This window comes from Eubalaena glacialis, chromosome 4, assembly GCF_028564815.1.
Source record: "Eubalaena glacialis isolate mEubGla1 chromosome 4, mEubGla1.1.hap2.+ XY, whole genome shotgun sequence".
Lineage (NCBI taxonomy): Eukaryota > Metazoa > Chordata > Mammalia > Artiodactyla > Balaenidae > Eubalaena > Eubalaena glacialis.
Window position 1 is genome coordinate 141,338,041 of NC_083719.1, and position 20,240 is coordinate 141,358,280.

Here is a 20,240-nt window from a genome sequence, read left to right on the forward strand (position 1 = left end):
TGCATGCACATCGCTGGTACCTCTTCTTTGAAATGAGCAAGCAATTGTAACTTACAAATTATATGAATCAGCCATTTGAAATATGTCTCAAATTCTTCCCCTGGAGAAATAGAATATTTTCCCCACCACCCAGGCATGCTGTTTCCAATTCCATTTACTTTCTCTCAGCCACTTCAGAATGCGTTGAACTCAAGTGAAGCTAGAGAAATTTACAAATTTATTGTCTTTAATACAGAGCTTGGGACTTGCTCCCATTGGGGGGGAAAAGTATATATATGTGTGTATGTATATATATATATATATATATATATATATATATATATATATGTGTGTGTGTGTGTGTGTGTATCTATCTATATATATATATGCACTCTTGAGTTCACTCAAAAGAAATAATTAATTTAATGTGTAATCCTAGAGCAAAGATCAATATGACTCACCTGAAAAATTAACACAGGGTCACAGTAAAAATCCACTTCATTTTTCTAAAAGAAAATGTAAGACATTTTACCTCTCCAAGAAAAAAATGGAGAGATATATATATATATATATATCATTATTCAATAAATAAGATAAATTTAAAAAATATACATAGTAAGCATACCTCATGGAAGAGAAGTGGGAGAGAAAGTAAAGGATAAAAGAAAAAGAAAAGGGAAGAAAAAGGCATAGGGAGAAGGAGTAAAAGTGAAAAATGAGACGGATACAGATGACACAAATGCATAAATGTAATACCAGACATTTTCAGAGGGTAGCATTACTCTCTAATACTCTTCTAAGGCAGCTATTAAATTTTCTAATGCTGGACCCCAATTAGGACATTTAATTTGGGGCTCATGCTCTGTGGCCTGATGAAATTTAGTAAGTGGTCAGACCCAGTCCATGGTCCAGGGTTTCTCCTGCTCTGCAGTAGAATCTGATGGAGATGGATGGTGTTGTCTTGAATCGAGTAACTGAGTAGGGCTGAGATCAGTTTGTATCCCTCTTTAAAGAGACAGTACTGCATGGCAGATGAGATTAAATTTTCTTTGTATATAACCATTCTGTTTTATTTGTTACAATAAGCAGGAATTTCTCTTAAAGAAAATAAACTTATAAAACAAAAGCATCTCACACATACACACACCTAGAAAGGCGATCAATCGGAGAAGACCTCATAAAAGGGACTAAGAAGGAATGTCTGGGGTAGAGGCAGGAGGAAATCCAGAAAGAGTGGTGTCACCAAGGGAATAGTTTACCTACATCACCTGTACTTCTACTTAATTTTTCCCTGTAGTTTTACTGAGGTATAATTTATACATAGTAAAATGCACACATCTTGAACATACAGCTCCGTGTCTTTTTATCAAGTAAACCCATGTAACCACCACCAAGATCAAGATGTCGAATATTTTCATCTCCCCAGAAAATCATCTCATGCCCCTTTCCAGTTAATATACTCTCCCCTGCACTTCCCAAAGTAGTCAATAGTATTCTCACTTCTATCCCAATAGACCAGTTTCCTCTGCTCTTTAGCTTCATGTAAGTGGATTCAAATAGTGTCTAATCCTTTGTGTTTCACTTCTTTTGCTCACCCTACACTTAAAAAATTCATTCATGTGGCTGCAGGTATCAGTAGTTCACTCCTTTTGCTGAATAGTAGTCCATTGTATGAATATGCAACATTATTTATTCTCCTGTTAAGGGACATTTGGGGATGTGATGAATAAATGCACTATGAACATTCTTTTACGTCTTTTTATATCCACTATTTCTCTTTGGTACAGACTAAGAGTATAATTACTAAGCCATAGAGTTGGTGTCTGTTTAACCTTGTGAGAAGCTGACAGTTTTCCGCAGCGTTATGTTAGTTTATGCTCCCATCAGCAATTTGTGAGCATTCCGGTTGTTCCATGTCCTTACCAACATTTGGTACCATTAGTCTTTTTAAGTTTAGTCATCTTAGTGCCTGTGTAGAGTGGTTTCTCATGGTGGTTCCAATTTGCATTCCCTTGATGGATAATGTCACTGATCACCCTTTCATATGCTTGTTGGCCATTCAGATACTTTCTTTTGTGAAACGCCTGCTATAGTTTTTTTCCAATTTTAAAATTTTGTGTTTTTATTTTTAAATTATTCATTTGTTGGAATGTTTAATACATTTATGTTTAATACAGTTACCAATAATTTACTCTCTTGGTATTTGTCCATCCACTTTTCCTGCCTTCTTTGGGGTTGGTCAAGTATTTTCTGTTTTTCCATTTCATCTTCTCTAGTGGCTTTTGCCTATATGTCTTTGTATTAGTTTTAGTAATTAGTCATCTAGAGATTATAATATTTATCCTTTAATTTATCACAGTCCACCTTAAATTACTAGTATACCAATCTGGCAACAATGTGAGAACCTTACAAAAGTATAATTCTGTTTATCCCTCTTCTGCCTTTTGTCATCTGTTTTACTTCTGATATATTATAAACCTGAGGCTATATTGTTATACATGCTTTAAACAAATAGTCTTTTTTTTTTCTTTTTATTTTTTTTGGCTGTGTTGGGTCTTTGTTTCTGTGCGAGGGCTTTCTCTAGTTGCGGCAAGTGGGGGCCACTCTTCATCGCGGTGCGCGGGCCTCTCACTATCACGGCCTCTCTTGTTGCGGAGCACAGGCTCCAGACGCGCAGGCTCAGTAGTTGTGGCTCACGGGCCTAGTTGCTCCGCGGCATGTGGGATCTTCCCAGACCAGGGCTCGAACCCGTGTCCCCTGCATTGGCAGGCAGATTCTCAACCACTGCGCCACCAGGGAAGCCCCTAAACAAATAATCTTATAGAGAAAAATTTTTAAATCTTCCTCTGTATTTATGCACATACTTACCCTTTTAAGTGCTTTTCATTTCTCCCTGCAGCTGTGGACTTAATCTGGATCATTCCTTCTTCAGCCTGAAGATTTTTTCTAGCTTTTTGTACTGCAGGTCTGCTGATCTGCTGATTGTAAATTCTCTCAGTTTTTGATTGTCTGAACATGTTTGAATTTTGCCTTCATTTTTGAAGGATATTTTCACTGAGCATAACATTTTAGATTCACAGTTTTCTTTTTCTTTCAGCACATTCAAGATGTTGTTCTATTGTTTCCAGTGAGAAATCAGTTGTAATTGATGTTGATATTCCCATAAATGTAATGATTTTTTTTCCTCTCACTGATTTTAAGATTTCCTACTTATTTTAGATATTTTAGCAGTTTGACTATAACGTACCTAAGTGTGGTTTTTCTTTGTATTTATTCTGTTTTGTGTTTGTCATGCTTTTAAACTGTATGGGTTGAAGTATTTCATCTGTTTTGGAAAATTTGGGGCCATCATCAATTCAAATATTTTTTCTTCTCTGTTCTCTCTCTTTACTCCTGAGATTCCAATTACACTTATGTTAGTTGAATTGATATTTTTCCACAGGCCTTTGTTATTGTTATTTTTTTCACTTTATTTTTCTCTCTGTACTTCAGTTAAGTAACCTCTGTTGACTTACTTCCAGTTCACTAATCCTTTGTTCTGCTCTTTCCAGTCTGCTGTTAAGCCCATCCAAAAATTCCCTTTTCCTAAGATACAGTATATTTTAGTTACAGAATTTCTATTTGGTTCTTTTGTAGAGTTTTCATTTATTTGGTGACATTCTCAATCTCTAACCCCATTAACTCATTCTTTTCCTCTAAATTCTTTAACATATTTGTAATAATTATAAGTCCTTTGAAAATTTCATCATATGGCTCATCTGTGGGTCTGAGTCTATTGATATGTTTTTACATCTTTTAACTATGGGTCACCTTTTCCTGCCTCTTCGCATGTCATAGTTTTTTTATCGTATGCCAGACATAGTAAGTAAAAGACCAGGAGAGACTGAAGTAGATGATCATTTCCTCCAGAAAGGGCTGACCCTTTTGTTTCACATGCAGCTGTTATTAGGGGCTGATCTCATCAATCTAATTAGCAGTTGAGCTGAATTGGGACTAGATGGCCAGTAGAATTAGTTTTAGTTCACCTCTGGTTTAAATGTCTTCAGGGAGACTGGCATCCCCCCACTCAAACAGGGTTTGGGGATGTAAGCACTATAAGACCATGGGATCTCTCTCTGCTTTCCTCACTTTATTCTAGGCTTTCTGATAATTCCACTTATTGAATGAAATGCCCTTGGGGGAAAATTGGTGGTGGGGAGGGCTGACTCTGAGTCTGGGGCTCTTCCAGATGCCAGTGTGCCATGCCAGCCTTTGCACAGCCTTTAAAAGCTTGCCTGATTTCTCCTTGTTCCCACAAAGCTGCTCTGCCTATAGCAGTCCTGCTTCTCCCCCAGACTCAGCAACTCCCTATAGATTGAAATGGTCTCCAGTCTGTGCTCATCTAAAAGAAGTTTTTCTCCCTGTCTGCATTTCAGTTTATTTAGATCTTTCTTTTCATTTACAGACTTCAAAGGCTTTAAAGAGAAGTAAGATTTTTGTTTTTTTAGTACACCTGGGTTTTTGTTGTTGTTATGGAGAGACGGTGTTTTATGAACCTCAGTATCCTAACTGATAGTAGAATTCTCGAATTTGATTCTGTTGAGTTAAACAATAGATTCCTTTAACAGCACATTTTATTTTAAAAATGAGGTGATTAATGATATATGAAATTATAATCCACTTGCAGATGATTTTTCCCAACTGTAGTGCCCAAAGCCAGCTAACCTTCAAGATCGTACTTCCTTGCCTCCTTGAGAGGTTGACATAGAGATGATATGAAAGACCTAATTTATAGAAGGGAAATGAAGGGTAACTAATATTTGTTAAGTGCTAGGATGTAGTGTGTCCCTAAGAGCTCTGCTTGGCCCTTTACATACAATACTTTAATTTTTTTAATGCAAAAATGTTTATTGGGCATTTACACTAGGGTGGAGGAAACTGGTAGAGCTGGAGTTTGCATGGGAACCACAGGATCAAGATTCCAGCCAGGGAACATGGATAGAGATGAGGAATAGGTCTTTCTGAGGGAGGAGGGGAGCCAAGTAGTTAGTGCTGGACTTGGGAATGAATTTACTTGTTCCTGATTTAGTGTGTACCAGGAGCCAGGAAATGAGGCATCTGGCCCCCGCACGTATGATGTACACGCTGATGCTTGCTTCCTTGTTCAAAAATAGGACCCCGTAGGCGCCACCACAGTGGGAATCTCAAACGTAGGACAATCTCACAAATGTGGAATGCTTAGCGACCCTGAATTTCTCACTACATTACGGACATTTCACTTACTTTCTCTGTTCTGTTTCCTCGGAAAGATTTTGTTTGTCATGGAAATAATGACACCACATGGCAGTGCCCTAAGGTGAGGGCTGACTTCGATGCTTTTAATGCAGCTTGGGCACAACTGATGAAATTGTGGGGAAGCTACATTATTCTCTGTGGGAAATGGTACATTCTGAATGATGTTCTCCCATAGTTACAGTGATGCCTGCTGAAGAGAAAATGAGCAGTTTCTTCCTGCTCTTGTCACTTAGCCCTTATTTCCACTCTGTGCAATTTCACTTGCTATACATTTTCTCTCCTCTCCTCTTGCTTTTCTTCTGACGTCCCACCCCTTCTCTTCCCTTTCTTTTTTTCTTTCTTTTCCTTCTTTCCCTATAATCATAAGTCCTGTTGGTTTCATTAATATTCCTTTATTCCTAACTTGGGGTGATCAGTGTTATCTTATTATCTTCTTATGCTTTCCATAGTGCACTTATATTTTTCAAAGCCCTTTGAGATGCAATAATAATAACTATGATGATGATAGCTAATACTTGTATAGTGCTTACTTTTGTTGGTTGCTGTTGTTAAGTGCCTTACATGTATTAAGTCATTAAAGCCTAACAAATCCTTTTGAAACAGGTATTATTTTTATCCTCTCTTTGCAGATGGGGAAACTCAGACACAGAGAAGTAATTTGCTCATTCAGTTTACAAGTGGTGGAACTGTGATTTTAACTCAGACAGTCTAGCTCCAGGGTACATGCTTCTTAGCACCATCCTAAATCATCTCTCATTTAAACTACCTTATAATTCTTATCCTAAGCCCATGGGAAGATGCTACTCTTCTTATTTTAGAGATGAAGAAACTGAGGCTAGAACTGACCACAACACTCTGAAATGAGGGACTTGCAGTAACTTTCTGAGGAGAATAGGTCTTCAGCCTTGGGGGTGGGAGGGAAGTATGTGTGTGTATGTGTGTGTGACCTTGGCGCGTTAGTTGTTAAGGAAAGATCCCTCCCTTACATCTTTATTCCAGGCCAAATGTAGCAGTTGGGATACTTTGGTCTGAAAATAATAGAAAACCTAACTAACAACGACTAAAATCATAGTTAGATTTATTTCTCACGGAAAAAATGTAGAAGTCCCAGGGATGGTTGGTAACTCAACAAGGTCATTAGAACCCAGGCCTTTCCATTCTGCCATCCTCAGCATTTTACTTTTTCACCCTCATCCTGGAGGCCTCATGAATGCAAGGTGGCTGCCTGAGCTACAAGCATCACATTTTCTTCTAACCATACAAAGACAGAAACAAAGGCAGCTAAGATGTTGAGAAATTGCCTTGTGTGTCTCTCTCTCTTTATCAGGGAGAAAAGTATTTCTCAGCATACTTCCCCTTCCATTTCATAGACTGGTACTCGATCATGTGGCCTCAAGGAGAGGCTGGAGAGTATCTGACAAAAAGAGGATGAGTTTGCCATGATTGAATTAGTGGAAGCAATCATGATTCACTTCTCATGGCTGTGTACTTCACAACCCAAACAAAATCAGGGTTCAGTTAGTGCTATATTGTGTGCATGGTAATTTACTTTAAAATACTTCAGTATAAGTGGTGTGACGTGTATGTGTGCAAGTTAATATTAATTAGCACTCTAGGAATGAGTGGTTAATTAGTATATGAAGAGTCCTTATCTGAATGATTACCTTTGGGTTAGTTAATTAGCATAAGGAATGTTAGGAATAATATTTTATTGGTGAAATGAGTTGTGTTTAAGATCAGTTAGGAGTGGGGTAGCAAGACCCATAAACTGTGCATGAACAAGGTAGAAGAAATGAACATGCTGAGCTGTCAATACCAGAGTTGGAAGTTCTGGAACCCCTTGGCCTGCATCCTTCTGTGGAGAAGCCCCCTACCTGGTCTGGTAATGAGACCTCTGATTATGCTTGAAGGGCATCTGTTTCTGAGGGAGTCGCTCCTGCAAAGGGCTTGCCAGGGAACCTAAAGGCAGAGAGAGGAGTAGTCTCTCCTTAGACACAGGGTGTTTGCCTTCTTGCTAATAAATATCTGCATGCTTGGTGATTTTTGCCTGAGACTTGGTTTTACTTGAAGATGCCACCATGGAACAAGGTTGCAGGAATAGGACTATTTCACCTCCTCTGGCCTCTAACCACCAGAGGCTACCAACACACACTAAAAGGAATCTGATATTTGCCAAACAGTCAAATTAGCTTAGGTCTGTTCACTTGAGTCTGCCAGGGAAGAAAAGGCGATGGCTGTTGACGAGATCACCAGACCAATATGTCACATATAACAAGGTTTTAAACAGAGATCATTTCAAGGAAGGACCACAGTACAAGAGAAATGAAATTCCAAAGTGAGATGATAAACCAAGATACAACATAAAAAAATAATCAGTTTCAGCGTACTGAATGATCAAGAGTAGAGTTGGAAGAAACATTTGTGACAAACCATCTTTGGATTGATCTGATGCTATTTGGTGAGTCCCATCTTCCAGAGGGAGAGGTGGGGGGTGGTTTACCCCTTACATCAAGTATAAGGAGAGAGCTTTGTCAGAACCTCTTGGCATGGTGATTTATGTCCCTTGGAGATGTGGTAGGCATGACAGACTAATGTTTGATACACACTTGAGAGATCTGAAGGATTTCTAAGTGGAGATGTCAAGGCAGAAGGAAATGGGAGTTGCTACTGTATTGGGAGCAACTGCTATCTCCACCATTGGCAGGTGAAAGGTACATGGATACTGGGGACCAGATGTAGAATCCGTGGTAGGAATGTTTGCATGGGGCTATCGAAAAAGGAATCTTGCCCCAAAAAGCTTCTTCCAGAAAGCAAGTTACCCCAACAGGGAGCCTGTATGATGTGTCCCTTCAGAAAATAAACTGAAGCTGAGGAGGGCAGTGGGGAACAATCACGTGAAGGAGAGAATTTGCCTGAATCATGAGACTAGTAGACAGAGGGACACAACTGGAGAGCCAGAGTGCTCAGAAAATAAAGTATGGGTGTAAACCTCTGCCAGGCCCAGAGAGCCCAGAGTCATCTAACAACAGTTCCAAAGAAATAAGTACTTTCCTTCTTCTCTTCCATCTACCTCCTTCCATCCCTTTCCATACTCCAACCGTGGGGAAAACAGAAGCCACGGTTAGCAGTTTGAGGAAAGAGAAGTAGAGAAAGAAATGGAAAGGTGACCCCATGCCCATTCAGGAAGCAGGAGGCTGGCCTGTGGCTGGCCCCATGTGAAGGAAAGGAGAAAGAAACCATGTCTCGTTTATAGTCCACTTTTGATTATCATAAGGGAGTAGGCATCTTAAGTACCCAAACGAGCCCATGTTTTCTAGTTAAGATGGTGTTAGGGCTTGTATTTACCCAAGAGTGTTACAAAAAGTCATGGGCCTGCTGGAGTTTCCATCTGGGTCACGGAGTATATTTAAAAGGATAGAGGGAGACTCCTCAGATGGCATAAAGGGACACCCTCTCCTCTTCCTTCCCCAGGTCTTTATTACCTCCTTTGCTCTTCACCCCAGCCTTCTATTTCTTCTTTATCTTGGTTTCTAGATCAGTTATCTATTGCTGTGTAACAAATTACCACAAACTTGGTGACTTAATAAAAGCACATATTTGTCATCTCATCATTTCTGTGGGTCAGGAGTCCAGGCCTGGCTTAGCTGGGTGCCTTTCACAAGGCTTAAACTGAGGTGTGGCGGGGACTGTGATCTCTTCTCAAGCTTCCACTGAGGAAAGATTGGCTTTTAAGCTCATGCAGCTGTTAGCAGAATTCAGTTCCTTGTGGCCTACTGGACTAAGGGCCTCAGTTTCTTGCTGACTGATAGATGAAAGCTACCCTCAGGATCTAGCCATTTTTTTGTAGGAGGCTGCCCTCAATTCTTTGCTGCATGAGCCTTCTGATCATGGCCACTTGCTTCACCAAAGCCTGCAGGACAGAGCCTGTTTTGCAAGACTGGTGTTACAAGCTTTTGTAATGTAATTGCAGATTTGACATCCCAGTACCTTTGTCATCGGTTCTATTGGTTGGAAGCAGGTCACTGGAGAGCTTATACAGGGTGTGAATACCAGAAGGCAAGCATAGTTGGGGGGACATCTTGGAGTGGGTCCACCACAGCTTCTAATGTCTGTACCTTGTGCAGCGCTAGCTTGGGAGACAGGGATGGGAAAAGTTGCTAAAACAGCTTCAAGGTGGAATGTCTGTTAGTCAAATATACTGTCCTATTGTTGAGGCCAAACAACTCATGCAGTGCAACTCCAGTGGATGATTATGGTAGAAAGTGTCTGTCCCTTCTATCAGTTTACTCCAAATCTCCTGCTGTGCCAGCTTGGAGTGTTCCAAGGCTCAGAAAAGGCTGGGTGTGGGCTCCAGTTAAGGCAAGGGCTGAGAGGGTAAGAAAAACCATCCCAATACACTGACTTGTATGAAGCACCTGGTAAAGGCCAGGCTTGTGCTATGCACTTTATATGTATTCTTTTTTTTTTTTAATTAATTTATTTATTTTTATATTTATTTTTGGCTGTGTTGGGTCTTCGTTTCTGTGCGAGGGCTTTCTCTAGTTGCGGCAAGCGGGGGCCACTCTTCATCGCGGCGCACGGGCCTCTCACTATCGTGGTCTCTCTTGTTGCGGAGCACAGGCTCCAGATGGGCAGGCTCAGTAGTTGTGGCTCATGGGCCTAGTTGCTCTGTGGCATGTGGGATCTTCCCAGACCAGGGCTCGAACCCATGTCCCCTGCATTGGCAGGCAGATTCTCAACCACTGCGCCACCAGGGAAACCCTATATGTATTCTTTTAAATAGTCCTCACAACCTGATGAGGGAGGTACTCTTATTAGTCCCATTTTACAGATGGAAAAAATGGAGGCTTAGAAGGTCTGAGTAACTTGCCTGTGGTGAGTGATGGAGCCAGGACTTGAAATGAGGTCAGTCTGCTTCCGAGCCTGCTCTTATCACCGCCTTAAAGAAAGTGCAGGCACCTCGACAAGTGGAGGGAGCATGCAAACCGCTCTTCACTGAGAATCGGGAGGTCTGGGTTCCCGTGTAGCCCAATCTCTTATAATCTGTGTGATTTGGAGCTCCTTACTTGGGCTCCTTGGGTCTCTTTTTCAGTCTGTATAAAGGGAATCATAAACAATTTCATTTTCCATATGCAAAAAAATGAACCTTGACCCTTACCTTACACTATGCACAAAAATTAGCTTAAAATGAATCAAAGTCCTAAATGTAAGAAATAAAACTATAAAACCTAAGTCAGGCAAAAATTTCTTAGATGTACTATCAAAAGCAAAATCTATCAAAAAAATTGATAAATTGGACTCCATAAAAATTAAGAACCTTTGCTTTTAGAAAGACACCATTAAGAAAACAGAAAGATAAGTCACAATATGGGGAAAATATTTGCAAAATATATATCTGATAAAGGACTTGAATCCAGACAGTAAAATAACTTCTTATAGCTTAGTAATAAAACAACCCAGTAAAAAATGGCAAAAGATTTGAATGGACACATTACCAAAAAAGATACTGGAATAGCAAATAAACACATGGAAATATGCTTAACATCATTGGACATTAGGGAAATTCAATTAAAGCTGCAATAAGATATCACCACAAGTTCACTATGCCATATATTAATTATATCTTTGAATCTTTACCAAGACCTTTTAAGTGAGGCTCTTTTTATTTCCATTTTACAGATAAGGATACTTGTGTTAAATGGAGACTCAAGTTCACATAACTAAGATGCAGGGCAGCAGGCTTAAAACGCAGCAGTCTGGTTCCAGTGCCCAAGTGCCATCATGACTCTATTATTCCACTCCAGTGTCAGTTCCTAGAGGACAAGGACCTTGTCTGTCTTGTGCACTGCTGGAGCTCCAGCTCCTTGCAGGTAGTAGACACTCAATGTTGCTTATTGAATGAAAGCCAGTCAGTGCATGGTGGGGCTCAGGCAGCACTTTTTCCTACCATCAAAGAACCTTTGTGAACGGGCAAGTCATACCCACTATGATTTGGGATGCCCTTTTATGATACTTTTTGTTTGGTCTCAGAAAACTCTATACCTAGTCTTGGGTGGGTCCTCTCCACCTTCTTCTTTTCCCTTCCTCCCCTCCTTTTCCCCTTCATTCATCTTCCTTCTTCTTTTCCTTATTTCCGATGGGGTAGTGTGACTTTACCTCACTCTGTCCATTGGCAGAGGACACATGGTGATTCTAACCTGCAGGACCAGCCGTGGGGCTCCCTGGATCAGCACCACCAGAGAATAAGTGTGCATACCCTTGAGGCTGCCTGGCCTGCCCCGAGGCCCTGTTCCACGTGTGGCAAGCCTCTGTGGGCCTTCACTGCCCTGAACTATGAGGGAGCTGACTGGCCCATCCCTTTTGATCCAGGGAAGGTTTGTCAGCTCAAAGTCCATCCAGTGAGGAGCACAAAATGCTCCTCTAAGAGAGGGCCCAGAAGGGTCTAAAAACAGCCCTTGTGGAGAAGGGAGGCAGCAGGATCCAGGTCAGGTAGGACCTGGCACCATGCAGCTAGCTGGGAACTGCCTTTATCTGGCTGAAGATAGGAGAGACGGGAAACAAAGTCTGCTTCCTCTCCTGCTGAGAAGGGAGGATGGGGGTTAAGCTGGATTTGCTTTTAACTCTTGAATCAACATTGAGGCTGCCTTGTCTGCCAGGCCATATGGTTTGCAGAGGGACAGCCACAGACTGGTTTTTGGCAGATGGAGGGAGCTATGCTGAAAATGACAGAGTCTAGCAACTGGGGAGGCAAGTGGGCTGGAAGGCGAGAACGTGGGCAGGAGGCTGGGAGCAGGAGGAAAACCTAAGGGAGACGCAGGATACAAAGCAAAAGGAAACATTTTCGGATAAATCTGGTAAAGAAAGGGGGAAAATAGTATTTGTCTTAGAGGGGAGAATATCAAGGAGCCCTGAATAAGGATGCTTGCATGGCTACACAATAATTCCCAAGCTGCTGCTGCTTTTTTTTGCCACATTTCTGTGCTACCTATACTATATTTCGTTAATGTTTGGCTTTATACTGACTCTTGAAAAATTTAAATAAATTTATTTAAACAAGAAAATGTCATCACTGCCACATGTGGAAAGTTTGTTATAATTGGATGGTGATCATAATCATAAGGAAAAGGAAGACAATATAGTAATATTAAATTCTAACTGGATACTATTGCCTGCTGAAGACTCTGGTCTTGGACCTCCTCTTCCCTAAAAAAAAGGGGGGAGGGGAATTACAGTGTTAAAAACATAATAGCATCAAACTGGGACTTCTTTGATACGATCAGAAAGTTTGAAAAAGTAACAGTTTTCCTCACTGTGTGAGTCAGTGTTGTTTAATGCAGTAGTATATCAGTGATTCATGTTTTACTGGAGCATTTCAGAAAACCATGAGGGAGAGGGCAGAACCAACAGGGCCCTAGGAATTAGGAGATGGGGGTTTCAGTTCTAGCTCTGTCACCATCATCTTGGACACATTTCTTTACTATGGGTCTCAATTTTCCCAAATTTGAAATTTGGAATAGAGTTGAACGTCCCAAGAAATAGCAAATTGGTTTCAGCTTTTGTAGTTACATATTGAGAATGATTCTGACGCTGTATCCAAGCTTAGTGTGGGAAAGAATGCCATAATAGATTAGTGATGTCTGCACAGGTGCAGAGCTGGAAATGGTGAGATGCATGTTGGCCGTCTGCTATTCCTAGGTTAGAAGATCTCTAGGGTACCCCCGATTCTGACAGCCTGTCATTGCATGATTTATATAATCAACCAAGAACATACTTGGCTTGCTTATTTGCTCATATTGATGGCAAAGTATGAAGCAAGACAATTTTTGTAACTGATAGGCACACAATTCAGTTCAGTCCAAAACTCATTGAGCACCTGTATTATGCCAGGCCCTGAACTGGGGATATAAAGATGAATAATAAGATTTAGTTCGTATCCTGGAGGAGCTCACAGTCCTGCGCAGTGTAGGGAGGGTTGGTGACAAGACCCATAACTAGATTCCATGTAGGTTTCAACATGATGTAGTAAGTACTACGTTAGAGGTACATGGGAGCTGCTGGAGCAGCTCAGAGCACTCGATCAAACGTTCCCTAGAATCATATCCTGACCTGAGGGGTAATGAGGTCAGCACTCTGGCAGTTCTCAGGGGTTCATGGAATCTGACTGTTACAGGTTGAATTGTGTCTCTCAAAAAAGATATGTTGAAGTCCTAACTACTGGTACCTGTGAATGTGACCTTATTTGGAAATAGGGTCTCTGTAGATTGTTATGAGCTGAATTGTTGTGCTCCCCTCCCCGCCAAAGAAAAAAAAAGGTATGTTGGAGTCCAAACGCCCAGTACCTTAGAATCTGACCCTATTTGAAGATAGGGTTTTTATAGAGGTAATTAAGTTAAAATGACATCATTGGGGTGGGCCCTGATCCAATATGACTGATGTCCATATAAAAAGGGGAAACCTGGACACAGAGACAGACATGTATAGAGGGAAGATGATGTTAAGAGACACAGGAGAAGATGGCCATCTAGAAGCCAAAGAGAGACCTAGAATATATCCTTCCTTCATGGCCCTGAGAAGGAACCAATCCTACTAACAACTTGATTTTGGACTTCTAGTCTCCATAACTGAAAGACAGTGCAATTCTGTTGTTTAAGCCACTCAGTTTGTGATACTTTGTTACAATAGCCTTAGCAAATTAAAACACTAAGACTGGTGTCCTTATATGAGAGGAAATTTGAGAGATACACACAGGGAAGAACACCTTGTGACAGTGGACGTAGAGATCACAGCGATGCATCCACAAACCAAGGAATGCCAATGATTGCCAGCAACCACCAAAAGCTAGGAGATAGGCACAGAACCAATTGTCCTTCAGAGCCCTCCAGAAGGAACCAGACTTGCCAACACCTTGACTTCACACTTCAAGCCTCCAGAACTATGAGAGAATACAATTTGTTTTAATCCACCCACTTTATGGTGATTTGTTGTGGCAGTCCTAGAGACTAACACACTGACCCTTTATCTTGCCCTCTCCTTCCATGCCATCCCACCTCTTATTCCTCTTCCTTTGGAAAAGGTACTCACAACATAGATTATGCAGGCTACCAAGATGAACACAATGTTTAGTAGATGAGAATGTGAGGAGATTGTACCTGCGAAATGTTGACCTATAGTTTTACCCTGTGTTTTCTGTAACCACTACCACTTTTCCCTATGCCACCCCTCGCATTTGGACAGCTGGATGTCAGCTCTCATTGCTTCGGAAGAGTGCACAAGTAGGTCTTGGTTTTGAGTTTACAGGGTGAAGCAGAGAAGCCTTACAATGGGAGGAAGAGAACAGAGCAGTGATCTGTGTGGGCAAATAATCAGAGATAGATGAGAACAGGGCCCTCTCAGTGGGTGCCACCTGGGTACCGGGCTGTGGCGCTAGGTTGAGCCCTCCTCAGCCCTACTGTGGCCTGTGCAAGACCCCTGAAGCTCAGACACAATCCAGGGAAGACCAAGGGAGGAGAGAGATGCAGGCTTGACTGATACTGCTTCCACCTCTAGCAGAATGAGATGTGTACTGGGGGGCAGGGTGAGAAGAGGGACCCAGAATATAAATGAAGTTCAGTTTAGAAAACCCAAAGTGGCTTTTTTTACACTCAAAGATTGAGCAGAGAGATGTATACCTGCCACAAGAAAGTGACTCTTTTCTTTCCCCAGAGGGGAAGTACGCTCAGACATGATTTGCATATTTGAGCTTGTATTTATTATTATTATTTTTTGGTAAATTTATCGAAGTAGAACATGTATCAAAGCAAAAGTACACAGTTCGACTAATATTCACAAAGTAAACTCACCCATGTAGCCAGCACCCACACAACAGAACGTGACTAGCATTGCAGAAGCTTTCGCACACCCCCTTCCAATCACACTAATTCCCCCTAGTGGGTAACCACTCTCCTGACTTCAAACAATCGTTCAGAATGTTTTCTTTTCTTTTCTTTTTGGCCGCGCCATGCGCCTTGTGAGATCTTACTTCCCTGACCAGGGATTGAACCCATGCCCTCGGCAGCGGCAGTGAAAGTGCGGGGTCCAAACCACTGGACCACCAGGGAGTTCCCTAGAATGTTTTTAAACTGTATATACATGAGATCAATCAAAAGGGTAGTCTTTTGTGTCTGACTTCTTTTGCTGGACATGTTTGTGAGATTCATCCATGGTGTCACATGTAGCTGTAGTTCATTTCATCCTGTGACTATAAGGTGTTTCCTTGTATGACTATTCCAGGATCTGTGTATCCACTCTGCTCTAGAGAGGCATTTGGGCTGTTTTCAGTTTTTAGCTATTGCATATAGTGCTGCTATGAACACTCGTGTACGTATCTTTTGGTGTACATAGGTGGGCATTTCTGTTTGGGATAATCTGAGGAGAGGAATTGCTGGGTGCTAGAGTATGGTTCCATTTTAGAAGACACTGCCAAACAGTTTCCAGACTGATTGTATTAATATACAAGAGTGCCATTGTCTCCATATCCTTCCCAATACTTTTATTGTTTCTTTTTCATTTTAGTCATTCTAGTTTATGTTAGGATTTTAGCCAGCTTGTTTCTTGGGTGAACACAGTAGTGAGTTCTAACACACATTAGTGAGATACTAATTCCAAGACTGCGTGGCATTTTCCTGGTCACTTCCTGTTGTAGTTGGCCCCATCCTCTCCTCTACTGCCTCTGCTAGGGAATTTGGGAACACAGGGACAACTCTGTTCTCACCATCATAGAATATTGGAACTGAAGAGGTGTCTTTCAAGATCATCTATCTCACTTCTTCGTTATACAGATGAGAAAACTAACTGAGCAGGAGGAGATGAGTTTTCCAGAATTTTCCAGCCGCTAATACCTGAGGCAGGACTAGGACTCAAGCCTTCTGATCCCGAATCCACTGGTTTTTCTGCCTCCCTGTGCTGTTTCTTCATTATAATTTCCAAACTTAACTACCAAACTGGACACTGGATATTCCTTGGAGAGAGAAATAAATGCATATCAGACAATATCTGGACTATGGACCCATCCCTTTGGGTGGTGAGGACAGCCAGGGTGAGTGTTCCTAGATAGAATGGATGAGCTACATTCCTCAGCCTAGTCGTCTGCCCGGGGATTGAGATGAGATTGCATTTCAGAGCTTCCAGAAGCCTCCCTAATCCTCATTTCTCATCAGCCTTGGCATCTGCCCTCAAACTCTGTGTCCTAGTTCCCAGACAGAGCCATGACATCAGTCAGGACAGAGTGTGGTGATTGTGCTTTCTCTCCCTGTCTCCCCACATCATGTGTCTTTTTATGTCAATAAACTGATTTAGTCACTTGTTCTTATGTGAGGAGAATACTAATTCTCACAACAGCCCTGTGTGGCCAGCACTATTTTATCCCTATTTTACATATGAAGCATGGAAATTTTATAGAAGTCAACTTGTCCAAAGACCTAAGAAGTGAAGTGGTTGAGCCAGGACCTGGTCCCAAAAATTCAAGGCCACACTCTCAACCATGGCTCTGCAGCCTCCATTGCTGCAGACCCTTAACATGGGAGTGAGTAGGGAGAAAATGATGCTCAGGGCATGCCTTTCTTTAAGAAAGCCATGTAAAGGAAAATCTGAAGCTATAAAGCAGATGTATTTCCTTGTAGTAGAAACACAGTGTTGTTTAAATCCAGCACTCCACTGGGAGCACTTAAAGTGTTTGTTTTCATGGAATTTACTACTTGACTTAGGGGCTTGGCAGCATCAGAGAAATTCAACTAGAGTGTTAGGGAACTTCTAGCCTCCAGTGATCGTTGGGAAATCTCTTCGTCGGAATGGGGCAGGGAGGCATTGTGTAATCATAGATTTTGGAGCTGCTTCACAGGCAGAAATACCTCTGGGTATAAAAGTTAGTGGGGAAAGAGAATTGCATTACACAGGACAAATTCAAGAGGACTTCCTTCACCAAAATGGAGGTATACCTGCCATTCTTTTCCCGAGAGTAGAGAGGAACCTATGTCAGAAATAAGGTTCTACAGGGAGAAGTCCAATGTGCATCTTGCTCTGATAGTGGAGTAGAGAAACAGTCAGATCAACTTCCATTAATTAGGATGTTTAGGAAACAGAGTCAAAAACATATAAAATTTACGTGGAATTTTGCTGAGGATAGAGTTCAGTGTTGGATATTTTGATTTTAAACTTTTAAAGTCTGCTTCCCACAGCATCCCTCATTTCACTGTCCCCACTTTTCTGCCTAAAACCTGCCAATGGTCTCCCGCTGCACTTAGAATAAAACTTAAACTCCTTCCCATGGCCTACAAGTCTGTACCTGAACTGGCTACCGTCTGCCTTCCCAGACTTTTCTCATTCCACTCTCCCCTCTATTCCTCCAGCCACACTAGTCTGGTTTCTGTTCCGTGAACATGCCATACTTGTGCCCAACTCATGTCCTTTGCATTCATTGGTTCCTCTACCTGGAATTCTCTTTCTTGGCTTTTGCATCACTGGCTCCTCATCTTTCCAGTCTCAGATCCTGTTCCTCAACTTAGACAGCTTTGCACTTGTCAGGTGATCCTACTTCCTTCATAGAACTTAACATAATCTCTAATTACCTTGCTTATGTGTCTCTTTATTTGCTTATTGCTTGTCTTCACCCACTAGGTTTCAAGCTCCAGAGGTGAAAAGACTTGTTTTTTTTTTTTTTTGTTTGTTTGTTTTAAACTTGGTGTCATTAGCATTTAGAACAGTGCTAGGGATTGCTGGACATTGGACATCAACTTGCTAAATGAACGAATAAACTGCTGGTAGAACTAGATATCTCACTAACCATGTAAAGAATATTCAGACTCCTGGTTCCTACTAATAAACCCAATTTTAAAAAAGAATAGAATCACTCCTTTTTTGAAAATCAGCCTAAGCCTTCTCTAATGATTAAGACTACCATATCCCAGATATAAACCCATCAAATACAAAGATCTGAAATGCAGATGGGATCAGTTTCTTCAGTGACAGCATGAGGGGCTTTGTGAACTCACTTCCCAGTGAATCTGGTGAAAATTATTTGAAAACAACCATTTAAAGCCTCTGGAAATGGTCCTAAGAGTATATAACAAATGAAGAAACATGTGTTCAAGAGAATCTATGAAAATTTTGTAAGAAAAGTGAGAATCTTTGGTTTTTGGAAAAAAAAATTCCCTCTATCCCCATTCCAAGGTCAGTGAAACTTCACTCCAGACTGGTACAGCCAAGAACCCAGGATTCCTTCTACCCCCATCTCCCAGTTGGAGGGCTTTCTTCCTGGGAGGAGCATTTCAACATTTCTTATCGTGTCCCCAGTGACCTGTTGCTGAGACTAAGTCCAAGTTGAGTGTGGTATAGAGGTGGAGGCTCCTTCTTCTGACCCTTCCCCACTCATGGAATGATGCTGTAGCTTGGGCATGGTGTGCACCTTGGTTGCCCTTGCCCTGGCTCATAAGTTTGGGGTTTCATGCCAAGAGAAGCAAACTGAGAAGACCTGAGACTATTGTACCCCTCCACTGAGTGCTCAGCTCCTAAAGTGGGAGTGTTACTCTGAAAGAAGCATGCCATTGTCTCTATTCCCAGCTCCAGAACTCTGGTTTCAAGATTCTCTCTGCGGGAGAAACAGGCCATAAAACAGATAGCATCTAATCTCTTCCCAAAGGAATCAACTTTGTTTGCAACAAAGTGTGGAGTTCAAGCCAAAGGGTACTCTCAAAAACAGTGGAGGTAGTGGTGAAAAGCAATTGGGAGGAGATTCCTAGATTCAAAGAAGATATAGGCTAAACTGTAGGCTGACTATACCTTGTGGGAGAAAGCTAGGAAAGGAGGCAGCTGGGAGGAGCCCTCCTTTAGTCAGAGCAAATATCAAACACTGACCTCAGGAACTGTTTCTTCAGGGGAGCCCAAATCTGATTGGATTAGTCTGCAGAGCAATTTATGCCCAAGGGCATTCTTGAAAAAAATAGAGTAATCAGCTAGCAATCAGTAGAGCCTTACTGGGCATGGTCAGAGAAGGAGATGAAGAGCACTCTGACAAATCACTGTCATCCAGCGTGACTGTGTGTATACCCCAAACTGTGCTTCCCTGAATTGTAACATCAGAGTCTTCACACTATGACAGAGTCGGGGTGCAGGGGGATGGACTTCACTAAAATAATCCAGCCAATCACTAACCAAATAAATAAGTAAAAGTAATAGCACCAGGGGATAAGGAAGTACCCAGAGCTACTACAATGTATTATCTAAAATGTCCAGTTTCCAATAAAAAACTATGAGACATGCAGAGAAACAAGGAAGTATAATCCATTCACTGGAAAAGAAAGCAGGCAATAGAAAGTACCTGAGAAGGTGACCAGATGTTGGATTTAACTGAAAAAGTCTTCAAAGTAGCTACTATAGATGTGTTCAAAGAACTAAAGGAAACCATAATTAAAGAAGTAAAGGAAGATATGACATTATTGCACCAAATAGAGAATATTGATAAAGAGGTAGAAATTATAATAAAGTACTAATGGAAATTCTAGAGCTGAAAAGTACAATACCAGAAATGAAAAATTCGCTAGAGGAAGCAACAGTAGATTTGAACTGGCAGAAGTAATAGAAAACTTGAATATAAATCAATAGAGATTATGCAATCCAAAAAATAGAGAAATGAAGAAAGGTGAATAGAACTTCAGAGAAATGTGGAACACCATTAGGTATACCAACATATACATGATGGAAGTGTCAGAATGAGAGGAGAGAGAAGGAAACAAACATTTTTTGAAGGATAATGGCTGTAAACTTCCCAAATTTACTGAAATTTACTGAAAAACACTAATGTACACATCCAGGAAGGTCAATGAATACCAACAGGCTGAACACAAAGAGAGTGACAAACAGACACATCATAGTAAAAATGCTGATGGTCAAAAACAAGGGGAAAATGTTGAAAGCAGCAAGAACAAAATGACACTTAAGGGGAACCACAGTAAGAT